This window comes from Miniopterus schreibersii (genome assembly GCF_964146895.1).
Source record: "Miniopterus schreibersii genome assembly, chromosome: 2".
Classification (NCBI taxonomy): Eukaryota; Metazoa; Chordata; class Mammalia; order Chiroptera; family Miniopteridae; genus Miniopterus; species Miniopterus schreibersii.
The window spans coordinates 186,792,375-186,807,711 of NC_138102.1; positions in this window are offsets into that span (position 1 = coordinate 186,792,375).

Here is a 15,337-nt window from a genome sequence, read left to right on the forward strand (position 1 = left end):
TGAACAGATGCGGCCGTGAAAGGTTACACAGATTGACCCGAGGTGCCCTCCCCGCCGCAGAGGCGACGCCTGCGAACCGACCTCGGTGGCTCCACCTAGACATCCCCTCCCCTGCCCTGCCGTCGGGGTATTTTTGTATTCCTGGATGTCCCTAAATATACAAATCACCCTTTTACAAAACGTGAATAGGAGCATTTATATGCCCTGTTTTGCATTTTGCTTTTTGCGTCTAGTAATATATTCAAAGACATTCTAATCCATTCTTTTTTAAATAGCTCAATAACAGTCCATAAATTACCCTCTCATTCTCATAATAAGAGGTAGTGAAATTGGTCCCAGGCACTTACAATTATTTTTAAAAGTGGACATTTTGTATCTTTGCTCCTGTGTGCGCGCAGCCTTTAGAGGGGGAGCGCCGGGTGGTCATTATGTGCATTTAAGATCTGAGAGATGCTCCGTATTGGGCTCCAAGGAGGCTGCCAGTCCCATGGCCGCCCTGCTGGCACAGGCGGGGCTTCTGCAGCTCCTGTCACTCCAGCGGGCCACAGGCTAACATGGGCCAAACTTATAAGAAAGATACTGTTTCATTACCCGAGAAATTTGCTTACCTTGTGTGCTTTGAATATTTTGTACTGTTTTTTGGTTACTGTGTTTCTTTTATGGGAATGACTTTGCTGTGCATCTCATTTTTTTAAGAGGGGGAATTGTTGCTCTTTTAGATATTTTATACCGTTTTGAATCATTAAAATGTCTACTTTATTATTTAGGGGCCTAATCTGTGATTAAATTCCAAACAGTGAATCACGTCTGCTTGCTGGAAAACCCCCACTTAGAGTGTAACTTTTTTTATGGACTGTGATTCTCTTTGTTAACATATCAGGTGGCGTTCTGCATCTAGATTCACAAACCAGACACACTTCCAGCTGCATGTGTACTGTTTTAGTCTTGTGGTTACAAACCTGAAACAGAAAGGTTGCCAGACATTTTAAATCACCTCTACATTATTTATTCTCTAAAATGCTGATAGAATTTTCATGGCAAGAGTGATTTAAGGTGATGTAGCTACTGGAGAAATTTCTTAATTTTGTATCTGGCAATTGGTCGATTTCTATTTCTAATCTCTTCTGAAATGAAGTTTTGAACTCTCTCAATATAGCTAGATTAATAGATCAATAGGTCTATAGATGGATGGATGGGTAGGTTTATCTACCTCAATATAAATCAATTTGTAGATCTATCATTCTATCTATGATCATCTGTCTATTTTGAGAGAGCCAGAAACTTAACTTTAGACAAGATTGGACATCTCTTTCCTCTGTCTGTCATCTATCATCTATCTATTATCTATCTATCATCTATCATCTATCATCTATCTATCTATCTATCTATCTATCTATTATCTATCTATCTATCATCTATCATCTATCACCTATCATCTTCTATCCATCCATCCATCCATCCATCCACTCACTGACCCACCTACCTACGTACCTACCTATCTATCCAACCATCCATACCTACCTACCTACATAGCTCTTCTTACACAATCACCTATTTCTTCTGTTTTTTCAAATTATTTATGTAGCACTGAAAAAAGCCTTGTATGCAAGCTGCCTCTGACCGTGGTCATCTCCTACTCCCACTCCGCATTCTCCGTACGCTCCCCTTTGTCTCCCTTTCGGAATTAAGTTCTTCAGTGAACACCTGTGGGTTACCCCAAGCGTTGTCAGTGCTCATCCTACAAGAAGGGGCTTCTGGCTCCTGCAGGTTCCGGGGCGGTGCTGCCCGCCTGTCATTTGGCCTGAGAGCCAGGCTCCTCACTGCTGGGCCACCCTCCTCGGGGTCCACACCCAGCCAGGGGATGGAGGCAGACACACCAGGCACCCCGGGGGAGGCATAAGGCCGGACCTGGTCACCCTCAGGGAAGCGTAGGACATCGGGCTTTGTCCTGTCCATGGGAGCTGGACACGCAGCCCAGCTGGGGCCGGGAAGGAGAGGCGCTGCGCTGGCCACAGCCTGCGTGACCAGGGCCTTGCAACCCCGAGAGGGCCCCTGTTTCTGCTCTCGTCATGTTCACAGCCCACGCTTAAGTTAAGTGTTTCATTCACAGAGGTGTCGCCTCCGCATCTCCTAGGTTAGTACAAATAATAAAAACAAACACCGGCCAGGGACGCCCCGGTTGCAGAGCAATCTCGCACCCGGGACCTCATTTCAGCGTTGCTTTATTTGGCCGTGTTAATTCCAGCACTGATGAGCCGGGGGAATTCAGTGAGTCACTGTGCATCTCGGAGCACATTTCCTATGAGCCAGTTGGGATCCATACCTGCCGGCCGCCCGGAGGCTGGCGAGGAGGCTCCAGCTGCCCAGGATGAGAGGGACACTGCAGGGGGCGGGGAGCTCAGCCCCGCCCGCCCGAGGAAGAGGTGGAGGCGGGGAGGCAGGGCTGGCCGCTGCCGGTGGAGCAGGGGCGGCCTGGTCCCCAGCCCCGGCCGCAGGGTCAGCTGCCTGAGACTCAGGCTCCTAGCCTGCTCGGTGGGTGCCAGTGCGGCTGCGTGACCCTGAGATGGGGGGCGTGGGGGAGCCCCAGGAACCAGCAGGCGGTCCTGCTTCAGATTCAGGGAAGAAGGCAGAGTGGTGATCAATTTCCCCCAAATGTAAATCGTATTTTAAAAATCCACTCCTCTAGAGAGCTTCGTAGCAAGGCCATAAATCACTCCGGGAAGCAGCGCTCGGCTGGGGAACAAATGTCTTATTTGTTGGGCAGAGAGACGAAGGCAGAGCCCAGCCTGGGAGGAGCTGACCCGCCCAGCTCCTGGTAGAGCTGCCCTTGGTCCCGGGAAAGGGGCCCTTCCCCCACCCTGGGCTCAGAGAGCCTCCTGGGCTCCCCGATTCAGCCTCTCCCCTGCTGCAGCCCCCCTGTTCTCTCCCAGCAGCCATGCATTTACTCACTCACTCACTCACTCATTCACTCACACACTCACTCACTCACTCACTCACTCGTTCACTCACTCACTCACTCACACACTCACTCACTCACTCACTCGTTCACTCACTCATTCACTCACTCACTCACTCGTTCACTCACTCACTCACTCACTCACTCACTCACTCACTCGTTCACTCACTCACTCACTCACTCATTCACTCACTCACTCACTCACTCACACACTCACTCACTCACTCACTCACTCACTCACTCACTCATTCACTCACACACTCACTCACTCGTTCACTCACTCACTCACTCACACACTCACTCACTCACTCACTCACTCACTCACACACTCACTCACTCACACACTCACTCACTCACTCACTCACTCACTCACTCACTCATTCACTCACACACTCACTCACTCACTCACTCACTCACTCATTCACTCACTCACTCACTCACTCACTCACTCACTCATTCACTCACACACTCACTCATTCACTCACTCACTCACTCACTCACTCACTCATTCACTCACACACTCACTCACTCACTCACTCATTCACTCACACACTCACTCATTCACTCACTCACTCACTCATTCACTCACTCACTCACTCGTTCACTCACTCATTCACTCACTCACTCATTCACTCACTCATTCACTCACTCACTCACTCACTCATTCACTCACTCATTCACTCACTCATTCACTCACTCACTCACTCACTCACTCATTCACTCACTCACTCATTCACTCACTCACTCACTCATTCACTCACTCACTCACTCACTCACTCATTCACTCACTCACTCACTCATTCACTCACTCACTCATTCACTCACTCATTCATTCACTCACTCACTCACTCACTCACTCATTCACTCACTCATTCACTCACTCATTCACTCACTCATTCACTCACTCACTCATTCACTCACTCACTCACTCACTCATTCACTCACTCATTCACTCACTCACTCATTCACTCACTCATTCACTCACTCACTCACTCACTCATTCACTCACTCATTCAGTCCCAGATTCCCCAGTGCCTCTTAGGGATCAGGCACACTGCTCACTGCCGACCATGCACTGATCAGAAAAATCAGCCACTGGTGCCTAGACTCCAAAGAGAGAAGCACAACCTGTGAGATGGACGCGAAGGAAGCCTGCCTGGAGGAGGTGGTGGTTTAGCTGGGGACAAGTCGCCCTGGGGATGAGTTGGGAAAACACTGAGGTAGCAGCCAGGCCAGCAAAGACAGAGAGGCAGGTAATTCGGGTTCACTGTGTAGGTGCCACTCCCTGTTGGTGAACTGGCCCTTCCCAGCTCTGAGGGTCAGGCCCCTGATTTCTCGGGCAGATTCTCTGAGAGGACAAAGGTGTCCTTAGCCCCCTTTCACACACTGTCCGGCTGGCAGCAGATCCCAGGGGCCTCCCTGGAGTCGACTGACCAGGTCCTGAAACCGCTCCCTCTGTAGGCTGGCGGCCCTGCAGGAGGTGCTCGTGTAGGTGTAGTTGTGACCCCCAAGACATGCTGAGATCCTGACCCCCAGAACTTGGAAGTGACCTTTTGGGAAATGGGATCACTGGGGTAGGCTAGACCCTGATCCAATATGACCAGGGTCCTTATCAGAGCAGAGACAGACATTGTCACACAAGGGGACAACCACGGGATGGTGAGGCAGGAATCCCACCGATGCAGCTATAAGCCCGGGGTTGTGGGCCTGGAGGGAGTGTCCTTCAGAGGGGACCAGCTCTGCCCGAACCCCGATCTCAGGGACTGAGGGCTGGGACATCTGTGGAGACCCTTTGCAGCAGCCAAAGGAAGTGAATCCAGGACGTTTCCTCTCTAGACTCTTGCAGCTCTTCCCGAAGTGTCCTCATTCCCACTGCGGTCCCCATTCTAAATCGAGCCACAAACAATCAGAGCGTGAGGCCATCAGCCCCGCGTGGAGGCGAACCTGTCTCCGTGGAGGGATCGAGACACGGGACGGAGGCTGCATCCGCCCGCCCACGCTCCACAGCACCACTCCCCGCTCCGTCCCTCTTCTTAATGGCCACCGGGGCCCCCCGAGCTTAGAAACTGGGACGAGAGACGGCAGGGCAACGGAGGATGGATGCCGGACTCTGAGGGACAGGAGCCGTTTCTGCTTCCAGGCTCATGTGAGGGGCCAGGGTGGCCCCACCAGCCACCGGTGGGAGGCTGCATCTCTAGGAGGCACCACTGTGGGTGTGGGTGTGGGTGGGTCTGGGAAGGTGGGACCAGCTGGCCACTGACCACCAAGGAGCAGGTCCTCCAGACCTGGGGGAGGTCTGCTCAGGCGGGGCCCAGACAGGAGGTCTGGGGCTGCCCCCGGATCTCCAGGCTGCTGGGTGGGGGGTCTCACCTGACTCTGTTTATTCGTGGGTCTCCATGAAGCTAGAGATGAGTTGTTTTAACCGGACCCAGTTTTGTGGCCAGAGGCTCCCAGCCGGATGCGGCTCCCAGCCCTTTAAGTGGGATGGTCTCGCCTGGACCATTGTGGCAGCCCAGGTGACATGGACCTGCCAGGGGTGCCTGTGCCGTTCTGGGCACCTTCCCCCCAGGGTCTCTGATCCTCACGAGGGCCCCATGAGACAGGCGCAGTGGGAGACACTGAGGCACTCACCTGGGAGCTGAAAGGGGTGGGAGCCCAAGTACCCAACACCGAGCACCTGTCCATGTGCCCAGAGACCCCCCAGGTAGGCCGGCCCCGACCTCCTCCCCCAACCTGACCTGGGCGTAGCTCTGAGCTTTGGGCTGTGCTGGGCGCCCTGCTCCGCTGGCCTGGAGGGGACTTGGTCACCCAGGGTACGCGGGTGAGCAGGAAAATCCAAGCCTCGTTGCAGGATCCAGCTCCTCCTTACCTGGGAAGCTGCTAAAGAGCAAGTCGGAGCGGCCTGCAGGCGAGAGCGGGCGAGGAAGGGCAAGTGTGCCTCGCGGTGCCTTGACCGCTGGCTCCCCGCCGTTGGGCAGGGTCCCGTGTGCTGTTTGCGGGCCCCTCCCCGGCCGCGTGTCCACCCGGCAGAGCGAGCTGGGCGCCGAGCCCGTGCAGGCGAGGCAGCCGCAGCACAGGTGAGGTGGGCGAGGCGGGAAGGGGCACAAGGTTTGCCCAGAACCTGCCTCGGCGGGTAGACAAGCTGGGCGGCCTCTGCGGAGGGCCCGGGCCCTGCCCTGCCCCTGGCCGGTCAGCCAGAGCCTGTTGTCCTGAGGACCTGAGGTTGGTCGTTGCCCCGGGAGGTGCCCACCGCGGGAGGTGGCCGGAGACGGGCGGGCCAGTTAGACGAGGGCTGGGCCTTCCTGGGAGAGACCAAGGGAAAGCACCGGGCCGGAGGATGGGGCTGAGCTGCTCAGGGGGCTCCCCGAGGGGCGTTTAGGGACTGTCCTTAAGGCTGCCCCGTCTCCCACAGACAGGTCACGAGGTTGTGTTAACACTTTTTCTTTTTGCTAAAGACGTCAGTCACCTTCCACATTGTGGGCAAGGAAGAGAAACGTAAGGTTTCCCGGGCAACGGGCACCCGGCCGGCCAGTGCCGGGGAGCATCCGCACCCCAGCCATGCTGAGCCCCGCTCCTCGGCTGTGGGCCAGACGATGGGCAGAAATGAGCAGGGAGTCAGGTCTCTGGGGGGCACCCTGGGGCTCTGAGCACCCATCCGAGGTGCCCACTGCGGCCCCCGCACCCTGAGTGACAGCTGACACGCTGGTCCCCTGGGGGGAGCCCACCTTCCCTGGCAGGAATCAGTCTCTGGCGGGGGGTGGGGGGGTTGGGGCAAGTTTCAGCCCGTCCGTCAGGGTTCGACACGCAGCCGAGCGCCCGCCCGCCACTGTGTGAATGAGAAGTTCTCTCCAATCCGAGGGGACGTCCCCCTAGAGAGGAAGGCCCGCGTCCTGGTGAAATTAAGGCAACTTTGATAGGGACAGGCAGCCAAGGCTGCAATCGCCCCGTTAACCTTCAGTGACTTCGGTGGGTGTGGCTGGGAGAAGATTCGTCACCTCACTGTCACAACCTGCAGAACGGTGACCGGCCGAGTTAGGTGTTGCAATGACCGGCCCCACGGCGGCTCAGAGCCATGCCTGGAACCTCGGATGGCTCCCAAGCGAGGGCCTGTGACTACTGTGCTGGACACCCAGGACCCTGTCGTCACTTGTGCCTCCAGGACACCGTTGGCTTGGGCCCTGCGGTGAGTGTGGTGGGACAACATCGCCTGTCACTCCCTGTCCCAGTGCCCTGGGGACCCGGTTCCTGTAGCTGAGCTGTGGCCCATGCTGGCCTCCAGGAGCTCAGAGTCCCTCCGGGGTCAGAGCAGCCCCCGGGGCTCAGCTTGGCTTCCCCACTGCACGTAGCTGGGGGTGATGTCCCCACACAGATGCCTCACTGTGAGCCCCCCAAGGCTGAGCAAAAGCAGTGGGGGTTGCTCTGCAGGAGTTGGTGGCGTCCTAGAGACGTCGCTGAGCCAGTGAGAGCAGAGGTGGGGTGCAGGTGAAGGGGGCCTGTGATCGAGTCTCCACCAGGGCCTCAGACCCATTCTGGGGCTGCAGATCTTAGCTGAAAAATGAGTTATTCCCAGTGCACCCCCCCTCTGAGCCCAGCTGCAGCCCCCTGAGGACACAAAGCCCCTGGGGACACAGCCCCTGAGGATACAGCCCCTGAGGACACACAGCCCCCTGAGGACATAGCCCCTGAGGACACAGCCCCTGGGGACACAGCCCCTGAGGACACAGCCCCTGAGGACACACAGCCCCTGAGGACACACAGCCCCCTGAGGACACACAGCCCCCTGAGGACACAGCCCCTGAGGACACAGCCCCTGGGGACACACAGCGAGGAGCGGGAGAGGAGCAGGTCCGCCCCTTCCTCCTGTCTTGGGGCAGCACCCACTCACCTCCTCGCTAGGACAGTTTCGGGGAAGCCTGGGCTCGAGCCTCTCCAGCCATTTGTCACTGCGGCCCTCGGTGGGCAATCTCGAATCTGAAAGTTAAATCGCAGCCAGTTGTCCCAGCGGGCGCTGGCAAGGCATCGAGCCGCACTGACGGGGCTGTTTTAGGAAATGGCTCATTGGGAAAATATATTTTGTGCAGCTGCGTTTGCTGCAGGGAACAGGGCCCGTGAACTTGAAATACAAACGTGGGGCATCCGTGTGTGAGGCCTGATCTTTCCCCGAACATGTTTCCCAGGGACATCCTGCAGCTTGTCTCCCAGGGCTCCCGGAGCGTGTTCTCCCGGCCACACGGCCGCCCGGGCCCGCCGCCCACACCGGCACCTGGCACCGCGTGTTTTCCAGACGATGGAATTCCCAGGGCAGTGGGAGCAAAGCTGTCCCCTCAGGGTGCGTCCACTTGGGAACAGTGACCAAATCTGCTCAAGGATTTCCAGAGATGCTGATGGAATTGGAAACAGAGACGAAAGCCTCAATCGGCGGATTGAATGACATCCGGTCAGCACAGCCAAAAATCATGGCACGAGCAGCGTCTCCAACACTGCAGGGAGCTGCCGAGCTCTCCCCGGAGGAGGAAGCGCCTGGTACCCCCGAGGGTGACGTGGGGGTGCTGGGGGCCAGCGGCACCTCCCTGGAGCCCTGCAGAGCCGGCCCCGGGATGGAGCCTTGTCCACCCCTCTGCTCGGGCTTCGTCCCCAGGCTCTGACGGCTCAGGGCCCTCGGGACCGTGTGGCCTGGCAGGACGCCGGCCGAGTGGTGCAGTGGGCGGGGGGCATCCTGTTCCCACAGGGCACGGCCCTCACCCTCCCAACAGCAAAAGGTGGGCAGTGGACTTTTGTCTCTGCCACCTACAAAGGGACTTGGGACAAGTATTCTTGTTGGTTGCATCTGTGAAATGGGCATAACTCACAGGGCGGCAACTACCCCAAGGTGATGCAGTTCAGGCTGTTACGTATGATGAAGGACCCCAGACGGGCGGCTGGAAGGACAGAAACCGGCCCCTCAGAGTCTGGAGTCCAGAAGTCCCAGGTCGGGGTGCCGGTTCCACCGCGCCGAGGGGGTGGACCCTCTCCTCGTATCGTCACGTGGGAGAAAGAGAGGCGGCCGGCTCTCTGGGTCTCTTCTTACAGGGGCGCTGATCCCCTTCATGGGGCCACCCTCCCGGCCCCCTCACCTCCCTGGGCGGGGCCGGGCCCGGGCCCGGGCAGCAGGGAGAGGACGTGGTGGGTCACGGGGTCTGCTTTCTGCTTCCTGACAAAGGGGGAAAATTAGATCCACATGGGACTCAGCACTGTGGCCACCGGGACCCAGGCTCCCTGTTCCCTCAGTGACAGCAGTGACCGTGAGACCCCGGCCAGGCTCCTTCTGGCTCCTTCCAGCTGCCGGGGGGCTTGGCGTTGCGTAGGCCACGGCCCACAAAATTTGGCACCGCACCTCGGCCCTGCAGCCCACTGTTGGTCTTGTCTTTTTCTTGGGCTGAGGTTTCTGATTGTCGCCGGGCTTTGGAACCGAGTGTGAATGACATTCCAATTTCATCTGGCGGCATCTGGAGGGCTCCGGGCCCAGGCGGGTCCCCTGGGACCACTTAAGGGATTAGGTGGGAGGAAGGTGCTGACAGGCGCCGGCGAGGGCTCACTCACAGAGACACACGCACGGCGGGGGGAGGCCGGCTCCACGGGAGCCTCCGCTCGTCACTCCCACTCCGGGGAGGCCGCTGGGCACCTCCTGGTCCTGGGGGTCACCCCCTCACCTCTGTGCTGCGGGATCTGAACGCAGGACATTGCACGTGGGGGGGGGGGACACAGGAAAACGTCCCCAGGCCGGGCTCACCGCCAGCCTCTAGACCCCAGTGGGAAGCGTGGCTGTCGTGACAATCTGTCTCATCTGTGCCAGGGGACAGCACCTACTGGTCAGATGTTTGGGGATGTCAGGCACACACAGGGCAGGGCTGCAAGTCCGTGATCGCGTCCCCGGGTGACACCTCGGGGCTCCTCGCCCAGGTGACACTGCCGAGAGGCTGAGCTGCTCGCTGGGCGCTGCAGAGGGAAACCCACAGGTGCGGCTTCTCATCCACCTGCGTCCTTCCCTCGCAGGGGGCTCCGTGCGGCCTCGGCCCCACGGGCGATGTCACCCGCCCAGCGGGGAGGGCGCTGGGCACCTCCTGGTCCTGGGGGACACCAGGAGGTCTGTGTTTGTGAAGCCGGCTGCGGACCTCACTTCCCCGGGATGCCCTCCAACCCCCAGAGCCGCTCCGCCCCTGCGGGCACAGCCTCCCTGCAAGGTCTTCCCGGGTGTCTGGCAGCAGGTGCCACCAGTCCCCAGAAATAAGCACTTGATTTCCTGGGAATTGTGAGAAAACACGTCAGAGACACTAGTGGATTAATTGAACCTATAGCAACACCGAAGAGACACTGACACCCGCAGACACAGGAAGGAGGACACACAGGCGCGCGAGCCCCACGTGCTGAGATGCCAGGAACCCGTCACGGGCTCCACGTCGCAGCCCCGTGGGCAGGAGGAAAGTGCCCCGACGCGATGCTGTGTTTCCCGGGTCTCGTCAGGAGACAGACCCAGTGAGGGCGGCCGAAGTTTAGCTGGAGCCTGTTGTTCCAGTGGAGACGCGCTCTCCACGCGCTCTGAGGACGCCGGAGACGACAGAGCTGGGGAACCTGCACCGCGGGAAAGGCTTCAGGCGGCGGCCTGCCGGTCGGGAGCTCAGCTCACTCGGGCGGGCGGCTCGGGGCAGGCCCGGGAGCGACGCCGCCTCCGGGTGCAGACGCCTCGGGGAAGTGTTTGCCCAGATAAGCGGCCTCCTGGGCCCTTCGCCAGCCACCACCTCTGGTCACTCAGTGCCGGCTGCTGTTTGGAACCTGAGGTCCCCGCAGCCGAGCGGGAGGTGGGCCCAGGAGTGTCAGGCGCCCAGCTCCGCGTCCCTCTCTCGGGCACAGGCGACGGGCGCTGAGTCCGAGGCTGGAGGGACGGCTTCCCCGGGGTGACTTTCAAGGCCGCACTAGGGCAGGCGTGTCCCCGAGCCCCTCCCCCCGGCCCCCCTTCGGCACGCCCGCCTGTTCGAGGTGTGCTGCCGGCTCCTGGCTCCCACATCCCTGGGTCTCGTCTCTGAAGAGAAACCCTGACGTCTGGCTCCCTGGGCGGTGCTGCTCCCTCCCCCTGGACAGACGCTGTGTCTTCCGGCCGCTGTCATCACGTAAACGTGAGCAACTCTGCGTGATGGTGTCTGCTGGAGCCGGAGGTGCAATCGCAGGACGAGTCCCAGCTCCCCAGGTCTTCTGTGGGGGGGGTGTCCGTGTGCCTGTGTGTGTTTGCGTGTATGTGTCTGTGTGTCTATGTGTGTCTGTGTGTGTGTCTGTGTGTGCGTGTGTGTGTTGTCTGTGTGTGTGCATGCACTCCTGTGCACAGCCATCTGACAACCACCAGAGAGCGGTTAAGGTGGGGAGGCCTCTCTTTCCCTGCTGGCCTAACCCTGCTTTTTTGCTGGAAGATCCCGAGACAAGTCAGAAACCTGGCAGAGGAGACCCAGCCACAGGAAGAGGCCACCTGGGGACCCCCTTGTTCCCCTGCCGAAGAGCCCCTCCCCTGCCCTGACCCCAGACCGTGTCTCACCAAGCTCCCCTCCACCGAGAGACACTGGCCGGCCTGGGAAATGCCTCCTTCCTCTCGGCAGCACCAGAGGAACCAGCCTGAGCCCAACTGGACCAGATAAACCAATAAATCCAGGTAACAGCAAAGGCTCCAAAAATCACACTGTCTCTGGAAGCACACAAACGATGGCTGGGACCCCATACTACACACCAGCAGGGCGACCGCCTGGCAGACAGAGAATTAAACGGGACCCGGGCTCCTCGCTTATCAACAACACGCCCAGCTCACAGTCGAAACAACCCTCATACCAGGAACCAGGCGAGGCCCAGCGTGGGAGAGGCCCAGCCACCGCCAGCACCCGTGAGCCAGACGCTGGGGTCGCCCGACAAGGGCGTAGGATAAAGCGGATCCTAAAACACAAAAATGCCGCCACCACAAATGCTCCCGAAACAGGTGAGAGAAAACCTCAGGATCAGATAGAAATTGCAGAAGAGACCCAGAGGGAACCCTCGCGGGGAAACACCAAAACCAACGCGGACGCGGGCCAGCCGGGCTCGATGTGGAGCCGAGATGACGGGGCAGAGGCCCTGGAGCTGGGGACCCACAGTGGAGCCACCCAACCCGAACAGGGGAGAGAGTCGGCAAGAAACCGGGTGTGCAGAGCCCCCGGGGCCTGCGGGGAAATGACAAGAGAGCCGGCGCGTTGTCCGTCTGGTCCCAGAGACAAGGAGGGAGCAGGGGGCCAGCGAGCACCTGAAGAGATAATGGGTGAAGTCTCCTCGAGGGTGACAAAGGACACAGCGTACAGACTGGGGAGCCACGCGGAGCACAGGGAAAAGAAACCCACGCGGAGATGCCCCGTAATCAAACCCTGAAGACCCCCGAGGAGGAAACCACCCTGGCGCCAGCCGAGAGGAGTGACAGTCACCTGCTGCTGACCCGAACCCCGATTCTGGCAGCACCACCCTCCAGGAAGAGGGGACGCGGAAAGGTCCTTGGGTGAAGAAGAAGGCAGCCAAACCGTCTTCGCCGGCTCTGCCCTGAAGACACCGAGGGTGTCTCCCCACAGAAATGAACCATGCCCGGCCAGGCGTGGCTCGACGGTTGAGCGTCGACCTAGGATCCAGGCAATCGGGGTTCGATTCCCGGTCAGGGCACATGCCCGGGTTGTGGGCTCGATCAATGACTCTCTCATCATTGATGTTTCTATCTCTCTCTCTCCCTCTCCCTTCCTCTCTCTGAAATCAATAAAGATATATTTAAAAAAAAAAAAGAAAGAAAGAAATGAGCCAAGAAACGGAAGCCCCTGGGAGCATCGGGATGACCGGGGGGAGAGGAACGGCAGAAGCACAGGGCCACGGGAAAGTTCTGTAAACTATTTGACAGTTGAAACGACAGCACAGCCAACAGCCAACGTGATGCTGTTTGAGAGTGAGGAAGACGCAGGCCCTAAGGTCAGCGGGGACCCCACGCTTCCCTCGGATGGTAAACGCCGGCGCCAGGAGACTGTTGGAGTCACGTCTGCTCAGTTATAAGCAGTGGCCGGCCCGGGTGGTGCGGCTCAGTTGGCCGGGCACCGTCCTGTGCACCGAAAGGTCTCCAGTTCGATTCCCTTGGTCTCAGGCTTGGTCCCCAGCGGGGGGGACGCAGGGGGCAGGCGGTCAACATTTTGCTCTCACATCAATGCTTCTCTCTCTCTCCCTCTCCCTTCCTCTCTCTCTCAAAATTAATAAAAATATTAAACAACAAACAGACCAACAACAAAAACAGTGGCTGTATTAATATCTGACCGAGTGATTTCAAACCCAAGACACTCACCAGAGACAGTGGAGACACTGTCTAATACCGGGATTCACCTGCTGGAAGACACAACAGTCTGAAACGTGCGCACACCGAACAACAAAGCTTCAAATGCAAGACGCAGGCCTGATGAAGAGGTGGGTGCCCGGGCCGGGGCAGGCAGGGCTGCTGTTTCAATAGCGACAGAGTCTCATGTTACAGATGAGAAGAGATGGAGAGTGGTTCAGGCGGCCAAACATCATGAGTGTATTTAATACCACTGAACTGTGCACTTTAAAAGGATTTAAGATGATAAATTTTATCTTTTTACTATAGTAAAAAAAAACATTTTAAAACTGATGGAGTTGAAAAAAGAAGAGAAGAATTCATGGTTAGTGCAGGGACTTTAACAATAAGACAGAACCGCGACAAGGGCGTAGAAGGTCGGAAACGCACAATCAAGGAACGAAATCTAATTGACACCCACCGAACATGCACAACAATAACTACACATCATTTTTCAAGGGCTAAGGAATATTCATCAAGATCGATCATATCCTGGGCCGTAAGACAAAGCCAACAAATTTAAAAGTATTGATATCACACAGGGTGTGCTCTCTGACCATGAAGAAATCAAACTAGAAATCAATAACAAAAAAATCTCTAAGCGCATGGAAATTAAACAGCACTCCTCTAAATTATCAGCAGGTCGAAGAGCAACTCGCAAAGGAAATTTTAAAAATAGAGAGACCCCAGCGAGACGAAACGCAGCAAGTCATAATCGGTGGGCCGACGTTAAACCCGCGGAGGATGAAATTTGGCATAGTCGGTGCTTACACAAGAAATGGCACGAGCTCCCTATCAATGATACGTTGCCTCAGGGTCTAAGAAAAGAGCAAAATAAACCCCAAACAAAAAGGAAACACTATAGATAAGAGCAAAACCAAGATAGTGGAAAATAGGCAAGCGATGGAGAAAAATCACTTAAACAAAATCTGGTTCTTTTAAAAAAATAAATGAAGTGGATAAGCCTCTGTCAAGACTGAAAAAACACCAAAATACAAGGTCAATGGGGGGTATCGCTACAGAACCCACAGCCTTTAAATATGGGAGAAATAAATTCTACACACACTTGCACTCTCATATATGCTACAGCTTGGAAAATCAGTTCCTTGAGACTGCAAATCATCAAAGCATGACCAAGATGAAATAGATACTCTAAGTAGTCCTATGGCCCTAAAAAATTGAATTTGACATTGAAAGCTTGTGAAAAAGAAATTTCTAAGTTCAGAGAGTTTCACTGGAGAATGCTACCAAATACTTACAGAAAAAAATTAATGCCAATTTTACACCACATCTTCTATAAAATACAGGATGGGATGTGTCTCAAACATCTGATGAGGCCAGCATTGCCCTAACATCAAGGGCAAGACAAAAATTGAAAGCCACAGACTAATATTTCTTACGAACTTAAATGTAAAAATTCTCCACAAAACATTAGCAAACTGAATTCAACAATGTATGAAAATGATTATACATCACGAGCAAGAGGGATTTATCCCAGATACACGACATCTGAAAATCAATCAATGCAATTTACCATATTGACAAGTGAAAGAAGAAAAATCACATTATTGCATTAACTGATGCAGAGAAAGCTTTTGACAAAATACAATACTCATTCATGAGAAAAACTGTCAGCAAATTAGGACTGGAGAGGAGTTAATTACCTCTTGATAAAGAGCATGCATTAAAAGCCTATAGCTAGTATTATATTCAAGTATATATATTCAACTGAATGTGTTTCCCTGGAAATTGAGAGCAAGGCAAACATGTCCACTCACTACTTTTATTCAACATGAACATAGTATTGGAAGTTCTAGCCCCAAAACCAAGGCAAGAAATTTAAAAAGGGCCAACAGTTTGAAAAGGAAGAAATAAAAGTATCTCTGTTTGCAGAAGACATGATTGTCTCTAACTAGAAAACCTCAAGACATCTACAAATAGATTTCTGTAACCGATGAGTTCACCAAGATTGTAGAGTACAAAAGCAATGCACAAAA